The sequence below is a fragment of the Mobula hypostoma genome, chromosome 11, assembly GCF_963921235.1.
Source record: "Mobula hypostoma chromosome 11, sMobHyp1.1, whole genome shotgun sequence".
Lineage (NCBI taxonomy): Eukaryota > Metazoa > Chordata > Chondrichthyes > Myliobatiformes > Myliobatidae > Mobula > Mobula hypostoma.
Window position 1 is genome coordinate 87,869,621 of NC_086107.1, and position 11,671 is coordinate 87,881,291.

Consider the following 11,671-nt stretch of genomic DNA (forward strand, 5'->3'; position numbering starts at 1 on the left):
ATATCTATAAACTGTAAATCATTTAATTGCATCTGGTGTATTGTCTGTTATTTGGGCGGGGTGGGGTACCTCACACAGCATCCACACAAACGAATTACCCAGTTTGCCGGGGCCGAGGCTGTTTCCCTAGATGACAGCGAGCCGAGCGATCCTGAGGGTGGCCGGGGTGGGGGGGGGGCTACACAAAGAAGCATTCCCAAGTATAACATAACAAAGAAGCCATTTTAATTAGCTATGCAGTAACATAAGAGACGAAACCCCCTTACACTTGTCTGTTCCATTTACTCTGATTCAGAGTGTGATTCACTTGCTCTGACTTTGTAGACATTTCGGGAAAGGACTGTCTGATGTCAGTAACCGGAGATACTGATGCCTCCAACCATAAGAGGGTGAAACCCTTGCAGCTGGTTTCTAACAAGGATGGGAAGCTACAGCTTAACCCAGAGGCTCTGAAGGTCCTCCAGTCCATTGAGGATCCAATGGTTGTTGTGGCTGTGGCTGGTGCTGCTTGTACAGGGAAGTCCAACCTCATGAACTGTCTTGCGGGAGACAAGAATGGTAAGGGCAGTGGCTGTAAACATCCACCTCTGTTTAATAACTGTCTTGCAGAAATTATGCTGAGACCTGGGACACACAGAGCCCACTTGCATTGTCAAGCTGTCAGAAGTGGGAGATGTACTGGAGACATCCGTTCATGTCACGTTGGTGTTCCCAACACTGTTTTGGACAATGGATCTAGAGACATCTGGGGAATTTCAACAGCATGCTTGCCTCAAATGGATGCAGAGAGCACACTGGTCTCGTTAACGGCAACCAGAGTTACTTGCTCTAAAACTGACTCTGCATTGTTTCTTTGCCTTGAAGCTTGCACTTGCTGCTTTCCGGAATCGTCTCAGAGAAAGCAAAGCATTGGATCACTCCTTTGATCTCCAAACTGAAAATCACAGATTCTAACAGTTCCAGAAACACTTTCAAAATAGATGTAAAAGAGGTGAAATAAATAGTTTTGTGGTCATTCCAGATGATATTGACCAAGGGAGTGTTGTACGTAGGCGCCATCTTGACCGGAATCATTATTGCAATAAGAATCAGTGACATTTATGAAGATAGTCTCATATTACATTAGATTAGATTATGAGGACACTCAGTCCTCATTTATTGTCAATTAGAAATGCATGCATTAAAAAATGATATAATGTTCCTCCAGAATGATATCACAAAAAAAAGGACAAACCAAGACTAAAACTGACAAAACCACATAATTACAACATATAGTTACAACAGTGCAAAGCAAGACCATAATTTGATAAAGAGCAGACCATGGGCATGGTAAAATAAAGTCTCAAAGTCCCCGATCAACTCATCATCTAACGCAGGCGGCAGAAGGGAGAAACTCTCCCTGCCATGAACCTCCAAGCGCCAACAGCTTGCCGATGCATTGGAAGCACTCAACTGCAGCCAACTCTGAGTCCATCTGAAAACTTCGAGCCTCCGAACAGCCTCTCCGAGCACCATCCTCTGCTGAGTGCTTCGACCCTACCCTGGCTGCCAAGCAACAAGCAAAGCCGAGGACTCAGGGCCTTCTCCTCCAGAGATTCTGGACCACACAGTAGCAGCAGCAGCAAAGCAGGCATTTCAGAAGTTTCTCCAGATGTTCCTCCGTGCTCTCACGTCCGTCTCCATCAAATCAGGATTGTGCATGGCACCATACTTGATAAATAACAGACATCACCATCGGAGTGGCCGCTGCGAGCTGCGTCGCGCCGCCATCGTCTCCTCCCGCCATATTTGTATTTGTATCAATGAATATCAAATAAATCATTGTGACCAAATTAGGTTGGGAATTGAAGTGTGAAACAAAATGTCAATATGACAGTTGAGGTGGGAAAGGAGAGCCAATATTCACCCTTACCTCCATAAACAACTTTGGTGAGATCACTGTAGTTCAAATTGTGAAGTTCTCAATTGCACGTAACTGGATACTGGATTTTAAACCAGAAAGGAGCAGGCACTGTGGAGTGGATCAGAGAGGGAAAAATATTGTATTTATTAACAGGAATTAACATGAGACATTATAACCTTTGACTATAATTCTTATATTGGTAATTATATCCCTCATGTTTATTATATACTGATTGCCATTATATTAAAGTCAGACCAGTGGCTCCGTTGAAGGCACAATAATCAGGGAACCCAACTTGGGTGACCTTCTGGAGTTGACAGGTTGGAATATCTGCTGAATGGGTTTGTTTGGTGAGAGGACTAATCAGTTTGTTGGGCCTCCAAGCAGGAACCACAGCTTGTTTAGCCTGCTGTAAATTCTGATACTGTTGCCCCTACATGCAGCACCCACAGGTGCTACAGAGTAAACAGAACATCGATAAATACTTGTCTCAGGATTTGGTTCATCATGTGTGGCATGTTCTTGTACAATACTCAGGTCAGCATCATTATTGCATCATTGGCCTGAGCATCTACACCTGTATTATTATTGGAACAAGTTAGAATACAAATATAGAGTACTAACAATGGAATGACCACAAGCTGTACCTATGGACTCAAAGACGCATCATTTTCAATGATGCTGAATCACTGACTCAGAACTAGAGAAGGTAATTTGTGTTCAAACCCTTCTGGAAGTGAGTTAGCAAATAGGTCACTGCAATGTTTGCTCACGTTGGAGAGACATCAGACAGAAAGGAAACTAATTGTTCAGGATCACAAGGGTTGAGACATGAATTTCACCTTGGTTGGCCCTTTTGTAGCTATCCAAATGCATTTTACACATTATTGTACCTGCGTCAGCCACTTCCTCTCAGAGCTTCTTCCAAGTCCATGTAGCATGCACTGTCCTATGTGTAAAACAAGTTTCTATTAAATCTTTCCCCTCTCATCTTAAACCTCTATGTTCTAGCTCTTTATTCCCATACTCTGCGGAAAAAGACTGAGTGCATCATGCTTCACATGATTTTATGCATTTCTACAAGGAAACAGTCCCAACCTATCCAGCAGCTCCCAAAGACCTGGCACATCCTTGTCAATCTTCTCTGCACCTTTTCCAGTTTAACATCTTTCCTCTCACAGAGTGACTAAAACTGAATACAATACTCTCATCTCATACATCTGCAAGATAAGTTACTCCTAACCTCAATACTCAGTGCCATAATTGATTAGTCCAGAAAGACAAAGGCACTGTCTACCTGTGCCTACATTTCAGGAAACCATGTACCTCTGTCCTACAATACTCCCCAGGGCTCTAACATAGACTTAACAAGTCTGGCCTTGATTTGACTTTACCAAGTGCAACACCTCACACTTATCCCAATTACGACCATAAGGCCAGAAGACACAGGAGCACAACTGGGCCATTCAGACCGTCACATCTTCTCTGCAATTCCACTGCGGCTGATTCCTTTTCCTATTCTCCTGCCTTCTCCCCGTAACCTTTGATGCCCTGACTAATCAAAAACCTATCATCCCCCGATTTAAATAAACCCAATAACTTGACCTCCACAATGGTCTGTGGCAATGAGTTCCACTGATACAATACCCTCTGCTTAAAGAAGTGCTTCCTCACTCCATTCTAAATGGGCATCCCTCTACTGTGAAACTGTGATCTCTGCACATAGACTCCCCCACTATAGGCAACACCTACTCCACATTAACTTTATGTTGGTCTTTCAATATTCAGTAAGTTTCAGTGAGGTCCATCTCATAATCGTAAGCTCCAGTGAGAACAGGCCCAGAGCCATCAAACGCTCCTCATAGGTTAACTCTTTCATTCCCAAGATCATTTTTGTGAACCTCCTCTGAACCCTCTCCAATGCTAGCACATCTAGCATTGAACTTGGTCAGGTGTCAGATCTCTCAGTGGAAGAGCATTTTGGAGATAGCGATCACAATTCTATGTCCTTTACCATAGGTTTGGAGAGGGATAGGAACACATACGTTTGGAAAGCATTTAATTGGAGTAAGGGGAAATATGAGGCTATCAGGCAGGAACTTGGAAACATAAATTGGAAACAGATGTCCTCTGGGAAATGTATGGAAAAATGTGGCAAATGTTCAGGTGTTATTTGTGTGCAGTTCTTCATAGGTACATTTCAATGAGACAAGAAAAGGATTGTAAGGTACAGGAAACATGGTTTACAAAGACTGTTGTAAATCTACTCAAGAAGAAAAGTAAATCTAACAAAAGATTCATAAAACGAGGTAATGATAGAGCTATGGAAGATTATAAGGCTAGCAGGAAGGAGCTTAAGAATGAAATTAGGAGAGCCAGAAGGGGCCATGAGAAAGCCTTGGTGGACAAGATTAAGGAAAACCCCAAGGCATTCTACAAGTATGTGAAGAGGAAGAGGAGAATCATGAGAGAATAGGACCAATCAAGTGTGACAGTGTGTATGGAGCCAGAGGAGATAGCAGAGGTACTTCATAAATACTTTGCTTCAGTATTCACTATGGAAATATATCTTGGCAACTGTAGGGATGAGTTACAGTGGATTGAAAAGCTTGAGCATGTAGTTATTAAGGAAGAGGATGTGCTGGAGCTTTTGGAAAGCATCAAGTTGGATAAGTCACTGGGACCGGACGCGATATACCCAGGCTACTGTGGGAGGTGAGGGAGGACATTGCTGAGCCTCTGGCGATAATCTTTGCATCATCAATGGGTCGGGAGAGGTTCTGGAGGATTGGAAAGTTGTGGATGTTGTTCCCTTATTCAAGAAAAGGAGTAGAGATAGCCCAGGAAATTATAAACCAGTGAGTCTTCCTTCAGTGGTTGGTAAGTTGATGGAGAAGAACCTTAGAGGCAGGATTTATGATCATTTCGAGAGGCATAATAAGATTAGGAATAGTCAGCATGGTTTATTGAAAGGCAGGTCATAACTTATGACCCTGATTGAATGTTCTGAGGATGTGACTAAACACATTGATGAAGGTAGAGCCGTAGATGTTGTGTATATGGATTTTAGCAAGGCATTTGATAAGGTACCCCATGCAAGGCTTATTGAGAAGGTAAGGAGGCATGGGATCCAAGGGGACATTGCTTTGTGGATCCAGAACTAGCTTGCCTACAGAATACAAAGAGTAGTTGTAGATGGGTCATATTCTGCATTAAGGACGGTGACCAGTGGTGTTCCTCAGGGATCTGTACTGGGATCCCTACTCTTCGTGATTTTTATAAATGACCTGGATGAGGAAGTGGAGGGATTGGTTAGTACATTTATTGATGACACAAAGGTTGGGAGTGTTGTGGATAGCGTGGAGGGCTCTCAGCTGTTGGGACATTGATAGGATGCAAAACTGTCAGCTGTCGGGACATTGATAGGATGCAAAACTGGGCTGAGAAGTGGCAGATGGATTTCAGCCCAAATAAGTGTGTGGTGGTTCATTTTGGTAGGTCAAATATAATGGCAGAATATAGTATTAACAGTAAGACTCTTGGGAGTATGGAGAATCAGAGGGATCTTGGGATCCCAGTCCGTAGGACACTCAACGCTACTGTGCAGGTTGACTCTGTGGTTAAGGCATACGGTGCATTGGCCTTCAACAATCGTGGGATTGAGTTTAAGAGCCAAGAGGTAATGTTGCAGCTCTAAAGGAGTGCAGTGCTCAATTCTGGTCACCTTACTACAGGAAGGATGTGAGAACCATAGAAAGCGTGCAGAGGAGGTTTACAAGGATGTTGCCTGAATTGGGGAGCATGCCTTATGAGAATAGGTTGAGTGAACTCAGCCTTTTCTCCTTGGAGTGACAGAGGATGAGAGTTAACCTGATAGGAGTGTACAATATGATGAAAGGCATTGATCATGAGGATAGTCAGAGGCTATTTCCCGGGGCTGAAATGGCTAGCAAGGAGGGCACAGTTTTAAGGTACTTGGAAGTAGGTAGAGAGGAGATGTCAAGGGTACATTGTGTTTTTTTTTACGCAGAGCATGGCGAGTGCGTGGAATGGGCTGCCGGCGACAGAGGTGGAGGTGGATGTGATAGGGTCTTTTAAGAGACTCCTGGACAGGTACATGGAGCTCAGAAAAATAGAGGGCTATGGATAACCCTAGGTTATTTCTAAGGTAAGGACGTGTTCGGCACAGCTTTGTGGGCCGAAGGGCTTGTATTGTACTGTAGGATTTCTACGTCTGTATGTTTCTATGTTTTCTTAGATAAGGGGTCCAAAACTGCTCTCAATACTCTTAGTGCATTCTGACCAATGTCACATATAGACTCTGGATTACATCCTTGTTTTTTATATTTCAATCATCTTAAAATGAGTGTCAATATTGCATTTGGCTTCCTCTCCTTAACTTCCAGGGAAACTTGTTCGAGGTCTCCCGAGTCCCATTGCACCTCTGAGTTTTGAATTTTCTTCCCATTTAAACAAATAGTCTACACCCTTTCTTCCTTGTACACAAATGCAAGAACAGAACACTTCCCTACATTACATTACATTTGCAATTTCTTTGCCTATTCTTCTAATCTAACGTTCTGCAAACTCCCATCATCCTCATTTCAGCCGACCCTCTACCTATCTTTGTATCATCTGCAAAGTTGACCATCTATTCCATCGTCCAAATCATTGACATATAACATGAAAATCATCCCAACATCAACCCCTGCAGAACAGCATTAGTCATCAGATCATGACTAATATCTGAACAATCTCTTCAGCTACCTCTTTCAGAACACTGGGGTGTCGTGCATTGGGTACAGGTGACAGATATACCCTTCAGCTTCTCGAGCAAATTCTTCTGAGTAATAGCAAGGACATTCATTTCTGTCCCCTGGTACTCAAATTTCTGCAACAGTGAAGACTGACACAAAGTATTTCATAAGTTCGTCCCCCATTTCTTTGAGTCCATTACTACATCTTCAGTGTCGTTTTCCAGCAGTCCGATATCCACTCTCGGTGATCTTTCACTCTCTATATATCTGAAAAAGAATTAACATTGTCTTTTGTTAGATTTACTTTTCTTCTTGAGTAGATTTACAACAGTCTTTGTAAACCATGTTTCCTGTACCTTACAATCCTTTTCTTGTCTCATTGAAATGTACCTATGAAGAACTGCACACAAATAACACCTGAACATTTGCCACATTTTTCCATACATTTCCCAGAGGACATCTGTTTCCAATTTATGTTTCCAAGTTCCTGCCTGATAGCCTCATATTTCCCCTTACTCCAATTAAATGCTTTCCAAACGTATGTGTTCCTATCCCTCTCCAAACCTATGGTAAAGGACATAGAATTGTGATCGCTATCTCCAAAATGCTCTTCCACTGAGAGATCTGACACCTGACCAAGTTCAATGCTAGATGTGCTAGCATTGGAGAGGGTTCAGAGGAAGTTCACAAAAATGATCTTGGGAATGAAAGAGTTAACCTATGAGGAGCATTTGATGGCTCTGGGCCTGTTCTCACTGGAGCTTACGATTATGAGATGGACCTCACTGAAACTTACTGAATATTGAAAGACCAACATAAAGTTAATGTGGAGTAGGTGTTGCCTATAGTGGGGGAGTCTATGTGCAGAGATCACAGTTTCACAGTAGAGGGATGCCCATTTAGAATGGAGTGAGGAAGCACTTCTTTAAGCAGAGGGTATTGTATCAGTGGAACTCATTGCCACAGACCATTGTGGAGGTCAAGTTATTGGGTTTATTTAAATCGGGGGATGATAGGTTTTTGATTAGTCAGGGCATCAAAGGTTACGGGGAGAAGGCAGGAGAATAGGAAAAGGAATCAGCCGCAGTGGAATTGCAGAGAAGATGTGACGGTCTGAATGGCCCAGTTGTGCTCCTGTGTCTTCTGGCCTTATGGTCGTAATTGGGATAAGTGTGAGGTGTTGCACTTGGTAAAGTCAAATCAAGGCCAGACTTGTTAAGTCTATGTTAGAGCCCTGGGGAGTATTGTAGGACAGAGGTACATGGTTTCCTGAAATGTAGGCACAGGTAGACAGTACCTTTGTCTTTCTGGCCTAATCAATTATGGCACTGAGTATTGAGGTTAGGAGTAACTTATCTTGCAGATGTATGAGATGTCGGACTTGAAGTATTGCCTAGCATATATATATTTTATCTTTTATCTTCATATTTTATCTTTTCTCTCCTTATGTTTTTTAGCTCCCTTCTTTTGGGTTTTGAAAGCATACCAATCCTCTAGCATCACATAAATTTTTATCATATTGTATGCCTTCTCGTTTACTTTTAATCTGTCTTTGACTTCCCTTGTCAGCGCGGGAGGTGTAATCCTCCATTTAGAATACTTCTTCATCTTTGGCATGTATCTATCTGCACTGTTTCAAGGAACACCTCTTGCAACAATGGTCAGAGAGGCACAGAGAGAATATGTGATTACCAACAAGTACCTTTATTGTCTGAACTAACAAGCACGTGAATTCATTCACTAAGTACCTGTGTGGTCACCCACTTGGTTTCCCTGACTGTCCTGAATAGTGAAAGAATAGCTGGGTAATACCTGGGGACAGGAATCTATGCTAGCCAGTTGTTGCTTGTTGTTCCGATTCACTCTGTGTGTGTTCCACATAGAGTTTCTCACCATTGTTCTGTGAAGTTATCGCTATTTTGCCTTTGAAAGCCTCGGCTTTTATATTCATTCCTTATGAGTTCAAATGTTGTATTTCAGTGTCATTGGCTACAGATCATCTGACTAACCTATAACACCTTCTTAATGGCTCTGGTCCCAGCCAGCATCCATTTCAAATATTCAAGATTCAAGGATAAAAATACATTTATTGTCAAAGAATGTATAAATTATACCCCTTGAGATTTGTTTGCTTACAGGCAGCCACAAAGCAGGATGTCCAAAGAACACAATTTAAAAAAAAAGAAAGACCATAACCACTGTGCTGGGAAAGAGTAAATAAATAAAACACACACACACACACACACACACACACACACACACACACACACACTCTGAGTCCTTAGATCCACTCCCCAGGCCCCCCGGGTCAGCAGGAGGAGGCCCAAGCCTCGATCATAGATCATCACGTTAGCAGGGCAAAAGTGCTGCAAAACTCTCAAAGGTACATTTAATGTCAGAGAAATGTATACAATATACATTCTGAAATGCTTTTTCTTCATAACCATCCATGAAAACAGAGAAGCTCCCCCAATAATGAATGACAGTTAAATGTTAGAACCCCAAATTCCGCCCCCAGCTCCCCTCCCTCCCACGCGTAAGCGGCAGCAAGCAACAATCCCCCCTCCCCCACTGGCAGAAATAAAGCGCACCCACTACCAGCACTCAAGCGAAAGCAAAGCAATATATATATCTGAGAAGAATTAACATCCTCTTTTATATTATTGGCTAGCTTACCTTCATATTTTATCTTTTCTCTCCTTATGTTTTTTTTAGCTCCCTTCTATTGGGTTTTGAAAGCATACCAATCCTCCAGCATCACATAGCAGGCTTGCAGTTACAGTACCCCAAAGACTACATTGTTCACCCGATAGTTCGACATGCCACAGGCTCTCTCTCTCCCAGTAGGGGAGAAAGAGGTGACTACATTCCATTCCAGCAAGCGGGGAGACATAACAAACAACTCGCTGGTTTACGATGTTAAAAGTCCATTACGTCACTTTTTCCGTGCTCTATGCCTGGAGATCAAACGGATCCCCGATCCCCAGGCACACAGCAGATGATCCGACTCCCCCATGACACATGGGTTTCCTGTGGTGACACCAACCCTTGATTCGCCCGCTTCCAGTCGCAAGAGATCCTAGGCATCTGAATCCGCGTCGAAACCTTAGGCCGAGACTTTGGCATGCCGAATAGCGGCCGATTGTGGAACCCCGATAGCAGGTCCCATTCCCGCAAAGAACCATAGTCAGCGTGTAACTCCAGGTCAGGGTCTTCAAAAGAATGGGCATTTCACAGGTTTAGTGCTGCAGAGAGAGGAATGACCACCATGAGAAAGCGAGCAAAATCAGCCCAGCCCTCGCCTCCGGTCCTGATACTCAGACTTCCCAGTCTATATGGACTGACGTTTAAATTCTCTGAGCACTGGGTAGTGTTTCTCTAGGACACAGATCCCAGCGCAGCGACACACTTGGGCTACACAGCTCAAAGCCATTCTCAATCTCAGCAAACCTTCTCAGAGCCTGGATTGATCCAAACTCACAGCAGGGTTGGGGGAATGGGCATCAAAACTGTTCCACATCGACTTCTTTCCAAATCGCTCACTCCAACTCCAACAGCAATACCAATTCCATCTGTGACTTTGCCTTGAACATGTTACACCTCAGCTTTGAAATGCATCTGCACACCCCATCCTTTCAATCAGCATCGCCTGTGCTTGTTTCTTCATCATTGGCGGTGATGGTTTACCACAATTTACTTCAGAAAATGTGTTATTAGTAACGTTTTTAGTCAAATATCTACTTATTGTCCTTCTTCCACAAGTTACAACTGGTAATTTATGGCTCTTTGTTCTAAGTCAGTTACCAAGCCAGTAACCAGCTCAAATCACTCAGGGCAGACAGACTCAACATTCACAAACTTGCATGTTGTACTGAATCAATGAATACCTCACAAATAACTTCCTAGTTGGAAATGATCCCCAGTCCAGCAGATGACCTGGAGCAGGGTTTCTCAACCGGGGATCTACGGAACCCTAGGGTCCAATGAGAGGTCGCTGAGGGTTCTGCAAGAGATCAGGATTAAAAAAAAACATCGTTATTTGAACTTCGCGCCATGTTTGATGCTATCACTCACAGTGGTGGGCAGTGACCGAGCAGCCTTGTCAGCAATCTTGTTAGAGGTCTCTCGGCCCAATTTGGCCATGTGCAGCAGGACTGTGTTTATCTGTTTGAGTCCATTCTCAATTTTTGACACGAGATAGTGGAGGCTGTTCATAATTGGTGAGCGCTGTATTACACGGAGGGGAAGGCGGTATGCTGTAAAGGAGCGCGAAGTGCATTTTCCAAATATTGAATGGACTCGCTCCACTTGAGTTGTGACATAAGTCTCCCCCCCAGAATTACCTCCTCCAACATCCCCTTGCGTGCCGCCGACCAACTTATGGGAGCAAACAAACCAGTAGAAAATTGGAGGGAAATTTTCATTTTAAAGACGGTCGAGTGTGGCGATTTCTGAAGAGGAAGATTCTCAGTCTAGGCCTGTTGACAAATCTGACAGGGTGAACAGTGAATAATTACAATTTTCTGAGCCATTTCACTGTACTAGTGCAACAACAGAACCGAAAAAGTCAGTGTTAAAATGAAATGTTCTTAACAATGCGTTTTACATGGACTGGTGATCCAAGTTGTCCTATTCTATTATGCCTAGTCTGTGGAAAGCAACTTACAGATGTAGCAATGGCTCCAGGGAAACTGAAGACACTTCACTACAAATCACAGCCATGACATGTAAAAGTACCGATAATTTTAAACAAATATTGGATTCTCAAACAAACAGATAAAAGCTTTTGGAAATGAAGTCAGTCAGTAATAGGGTTCAGGAAAAAAATTAATAAGTAGGTTTAAGATCAGTTCACTTGAGAATATTTAAAAAACGGTGTGAAAACCTGGAGAAAATGGAAGCCAGTCTCCTGCTATATACAACATCAGGTGACTGAGCAGATGAAGAAATCTCAACAGGGTGTTTGAGCTGAAAGGGAAATTCCAGGAGTACTTTCATTAAAACAGTAGGC

General features: G+C 43.0%; 1 long non-coding RNA gene across 1 annotated transcript; it reads right to left on the reverse strand.

Annotated features, from left to right (window-relative positions):
• Window positions 1-1,297: 1,297 nt before the first annotated feature.
• On the reverse strand, window positions 1,298-10,676 carry LOC134354342 (uncharacterized). The gene is made up of 4 exons (XR_010019776.1): window positions 10,548-10,676; window positions 9,337-9,905; window positions 6,671-6,927; window positions 1,298-2,011 (listed from the first exon to the last, which is right to left on the reverse strand). It is a non-coding gene; the product is annotated as an uncharacterized LOC134354342 (long non-coding RNA).
• Between the last annotated feature and the right edge of the window lie 995 nt (window positions 10,677-11,671).